Below are 5,889 nucleotides of genomic sequence, written 5' to 3' on the forward strand. Positions count from 1 at the left end.
CAATATTGACCAGGCTCCTGTAGTCTCAGTTGGAAATAAAGGCTTTATTGGAAAATAGACCAGAGGGCATGTATTTTACATTCTGGCAAAAAAAAATGTCTATATTTTATCCATGTTCTAAGATTCTGTGTGGGCCTGGATTTAAAGATGGAAGACTAATTAACAGGGCAGAAAAAAATGTCAAGGCTGTCTAATGTTCAGATTGTGGCGTGAATACTGCTAGCTGATTTTAAGCAGATCTAACATAAGAATGGGGAGCAGAACGAAGAGATGAGAAAGGAACCATGTGTAAAATTTGGGGTGAGGAGACTGTATTTGCTGGATAGAGGAATGTGATTTAAAATAAATGAAACTATTCATGGTGATGCCTGCTTATAATTCCAGTGCTATGGAAGACTGAGGTAGAAAGGTCATGAGTCTGAGCTCAGTCCAGATAATTTAGCAACTTATCAAGGTCCTGTTTCAAAATAAAAAGCTAAAAAGGGCTAGGAATATAGCTCAGTGTGAATATCCAGGGTTCAGTTCTTAGTGCATGTGCACACACATGCACAAATATGCAAAATAAAAGGAGCAGGAAAAGGGGAAGGAGGAAAAATACTTTGTACAGAGAAAGTAGGAAAGGTAGTTTACATCTCCAGAATTGGACAAGTCCTGCATATCACAGATTTAAGGGTATAAAATGATAAGCTCTTTGAATGACTTTGCTTTGAGAAGAAAGAAAACCCAGGGAACCCTGCTCACTGAGAGCCACCCAGGACAAGTATCCCCAAATTCAGTCATGCAGGCCTTTGTAGCCACGGAACAAGGAGCTTCTGCTTGAGTTGGCAGCAGATCTTCATTCTGATTTTTCAGGGATGCAAGATGCAAGATATTTTGGGACATGAGGCTTCCTCTTATATTTCAAAAAAGTCGTTTATTTACAAGCAAGTCAAATATTTTCATGAACAGACAAGTGTGAAGCCATGAGAGTAGGGAATCCAAAGGTTCATTAGAAGCCCCAGGAAACTGGTGATGCCAGAAATGTGGATTATCAGCCAACAACAACAACAAAAAAAACCCTACAGACAACAGTCAGAACTAGCCCAAGAGAGTTCAGCTGAGCCATAACAAGCAAGGCTGGGGGGGCAGGACTGCCTAAGTTCTTTGGAGTTATATCACACCACAGCATGCACTGGGTGCTGGGCCCAGAACTATAGAATGTAATGTTTGTCTTGCTGGTTTTCTGTCTGGATTTGACCCAATTCCTTTGTATCCCTGTACTCCTCCCTGTTGGAATGGGAATACTTACATTGTTCCACTCAGAGGAATTTAACTTTTTTGGTTTTTTTCTTCAGGATTTGGGACTTAACTCAGGGCTTTTGCATCAAGTTGCATTCACGGCAGCTCCACCTAGTGCTTAAAATTTTGAAGGAAAGAGGACTCAAGATATATCATGTGCAGATACAAATTTCCTATAATGAGTTTGGTCATTGCATGTACTTAACTTTTTGAGACAAGTTCTCATTAACTCACTAAGTTGTCCAGCCTAGGTTTAAATTTGCAATTATCCTCCCTCAGTCTTTCAGGGTAATAGAATCATATGTGGGGCCACAATGCTTACTTCTTTTTGGCCTTTTGTTTGTTTATTTGTTTAAAATTAAGTTTATTGGTGCATTTTAGATATACATAATGATGGTACTTTACAGGTACTCATAGTTAACGGTTTGCCTAGACTTTTGTAGGAGACTTTGAACTTGGACCTTTTGGCAATCCTGGAACTTTAAGACTTTGGCAATTCTTTTTTTTTTAGATGGACTAACTCCATTTTATAAAATGAGATTAACAAGAGCCTTCAGGAACTCAGGAATGGATGTTACAGTTTATATCTAAAATGACCCACAAGAGCTGATGTGTTCAAAAGTGGAGCTTTTGGATGGTATTTGGATCATGGGAGTGCTATACTCTTCAGTTTGTTAATCCACTGATGAGTTCATAACTGCATGTGATGTTAGGAGGTGGTGCCTGGTTAGAAGAGGCGGCTCACTGGGAGTGTGCTTTGAGAGGCTGTGGTCTTACCCCTGAATCCTCCCATTATTCTCTTTACTCTACACAATGGGAAAAATTTAACTCTCAATTCCTGTGAAGATAATCAAAGTTGTTGATTGACATTAATAGGGAAAGAGATAGAAAATTTGTTTTAAAAAACATATAAAAACCTCTTTTTTTTCGATTTGACTAAAAATATGAAGTAACTTTACAATTAGTTTTAAAATGCCAGTAAGGTATTTGTCTTTTTTTTTTTGTCTTTTTTGGTACCGGGGATCGAACTCACGACTGCCTGCTTGCAAGGCAGGCGCTTATGCCGCTGAGCTAAATCCCCAGCCCCAGTATTTGTCTTCTTTCAAAGTCTGGTACCTTGGATGTGAACTAACTTTCCTCTTCAGATACTCAAAGTTTGTGTTTACATTTTTCTAAACTAACAATGAGAACATACCTGGTTAGATATGGTAGAAGTGATTATGGAAACCTAGAAACTCAAATGTGATACTAAGCGGGAACAACACTCAGCATCTTTCTCTTTATAGACCATGCCTTTCTTTTACAATATGTTTGGATCTTGATGAAAATAGGTGACTGAACTCAGTACTCATGATAGAAATGCACATGGTTCATCACTAATTAAAAAACATGGACATGGAAGGCATGAGAAAAAAGAATTTTTTTTTTTTTTGTCTTTTTGAGACAGGGTCTCACTGTGCAGTTCAGGCTGGCCTTGAGCTCACTTTGTAGCCCAGGCTGGTCTTGAACTCGAAACGATCCTCCTGCCTCAGCCTCCCGGGTGCTGGGATTATAGGCATGAGCCACCACGCCCGGCGAAAAAAGGATTTTTGCTTGAATAATTTGAGCTTAATAAAAGAAATAAATGTGAAGTTAGATTCAGTAATGCATTTTTAGAAGGAAAATATTATTATATGAGAGGGCAAATAATGCTGCTGTGAGTCATCTCTGGTGGTACTAATGTTTACTGCTTGGGTAAAGTAGTATTTTTATCTCCACTGTAAAATTTTTTCCTCTCATGAAAGGGAAAATATGTGCATTTTGAAAGATATACTACAAAATGATAGGATTATGGGGATTGAAAACTATTTCATATTGAAAAAGAATATAGAAATTGACGACAATGTAAGGCATGATCTGCTATTTCTATTACAAAAATGTTATTGGCAATATTAGAATAAATATAAACAATGTTAGAGCTTAAAAGTTGTATTTTATCAATAGTAATTAATTTGATTGTGTGACAGCTATATGATAGAATGCTTTTTGCATTAGGAAACACAGAAGTATTTTGGGGTAAAAGAGCATGAATGTCATAACATACTCTCATAGACACGAAGCAAACGTGGTATAATGTATTATGTGGGAACACTTCATGAATTTGTAAGGCAGGGTGAAAACTCAATTATCACAGCTGGGTCTTGTTTTAATATTGTGATTAATAATAGTGAAAATAATTAAATATTTTCCCCACTTTTCACTTTTATCATATTAAAAATTCACAAATACATTTTTTTATTTTTTTTTCTTTTAGTTTCTTTTTTTTTTTTTTTTTGTCTTTTTCGTTTTTATCGGTACCGGGGATCGAACTCACGACCGCCTGCTTGCAAGGCAGGTGCTTATGCCGCTGAGCTAAATCCCCAGACCCTTCTTTTAGTTTCTTTGACACAAGTTCTGACCCTATTGTCAAGGTTGCGCTACAATTTTTAACCCTCTTTCCTCTGATTCCGAGGATTCTTTGCTTTTTCACAAAGCTCACTCTTACAGTTTTCCATTTTGTTCTGTTCCTACTTATAAGCACTTTATATTGAAACTCTGAATTTAGCTTCTTTGTAGTCATGGTGAGCTAAGATTTACTGTGAGTCAGTTTTGCTAGAAGGTTGACAGCCTCTGACAGTCATATAGCTGTATGACTGGTGAATTGTAAGTATGAGATTTCTGGAAGGATGTTCAAGGGGAACTGACTCAGCAGAGAAGGGTACATTTAGCCTCTTTCTCTCACTCCTGTTGTCTACAGTTCAAGATACCTACAGGAGGCAACTAACATGAACATCGAAGACGGAAGCCAAGGATGGCTGGAATGGTGGAGATAAAGATATAGAAAGCCTACATTACTCAAGTACTATATCAACTTTGGACTCATTGCCTTTGGACTTCTTCATATTATTATTATTCTCTTTTTTTTATGATACCAGGCATTGAACTCACAACCTTGCACTTGCCAGGCAAGTGCTTGTACCACTGAGCTAAATCTCCAGCCCCTGGATTTCTCTTATATAAAAGAAACTTTTTCTTAATTAAGAAATTAATGCTTTGGAGTTCCTACTAATTGTTCATAACTGATTGACCAGATAACTCTGAGACTTGAAATAACATGGTTATTCTGGGCATTAAAGTATCAAACATGGAGGGTTCTGATAAAGATGTCGGATAGATAACAGCAGGCTACAGAGGCTCCCTGAGATAGTTAGCTTAGGTTTCAAAATAACACAATGTGGGGAGTCCCAAACAGAGGGAGATGAATATTTTCGATCCAGAAAGAAACTAAGATGGGAAGAACCAATCTAACATACAGTCCCAGTGCACTGTTGGGAACATCTAAAGGCTCAGTGCCCCCCCCCCACTGCAGCGCCCATAGCAGTGACTTACAGAGCTGCCTGAAATCCCACCACTTCAAACCACTGGAAACGCAGTCACACTGAGGTTGAGGGTCGCAAACTGAATGGAGAACTGAGCTGGTGGGGAACCTGCATCAACCTGTGGTGAGTGATGGGAATAAAACCATTCCACAGAGAAGGGGGCTCTAACAGATGACATTCTGGGACAGGGCAGACTGGCAAGAACAAGGAGCAGCAGTGACTTCAGTCAGTGATTCCCTTCTCGAATGGGATTGGTGGGGAGCACTTGGCCTGGGTCACACCCCTGGCTGAGATCCAATAGATTATGCCAAGCCAATTTCCTACACCCAGTGGGGTACACTAAGCAGTGAAGGCCTCAGCAGGTTGACTGATCTGGAGGGGAGGGGCAAGCATACACTGCCCCTGTTTGTACCTCAATAGCACCCTGCAGTGGGCTGGACCATCTAGCCAGGGTGCTTCAGAAGAAAAATCATAACCAACAAAGAAATAAACTGGAGCCTTTTATATACACCTGCATGGAAGAAACAAAAAATATGAAAAGAAGAAGCAACAAGAAAAAGTTCCCAGCCCCCAACCCTGAGATCATTGATCCAGGAAAGGTAAATACGAAGGAGATTGAGGACAACAAATATAAAATATCAGGCATGGCACCAGTGGACATAAACAGATATATTGGAGACCTCATAGATGAGTCCGAAAGTGAAATATTTAACCAAGTAAAACAAGATATAAATAGATTAATAAAAGAAATGCTAAGCACCTCTCAAGAAGATACAGGTGGAAGAATGGAGGAACACAACAAAAGGGGAGAATTGTTTGATGAAGAATATACAGAAAACGTAGAGTAAAAACATAGAGTGCAGGTTCAAAGAGATTGTCAGGAAATTAAAAACTCCCTTGAGAGCTGGCAAAACTGCTTGAAAGAAACTAAGGATAGATTATCCAAAATGGAAGACAGATTTGCAATGTGGGATCATGAAAGGAAAAAATTTCTTAAAAATAACAAGAAAACAAGTAGTAACAATTCAAAGGCTAGAAGAGAACAAGAGGATCTACAACTTAAGAATAAAGAATGTGAATGATGAAGCAGGGTACAAACAAAGGAACTACAAAGGCTATCACAGAAATAAGTAAGGAAAACTTCCCAAACATAGGAAAAGGAAATGATATTCAGATGTACGAGTCATACAGAACTCCAGCAACCTACAACCCA

Source organism: Cavia porcellus, unplaced genomic scaffold, assembly GCF_034190915.1.
Source record: "Cavia porcellus strain 051 isolate PalLab524CR breed Dunkin Hartley unplaced genomic scaffold, mCavPor4.1 scaffold_22, whole genome shotgun sequence".
NCBI lineage: Eukaryota > Metazoa > Chordata > Mammalia > Rodentia > Caviidae > Cavia > Cavia porcellus.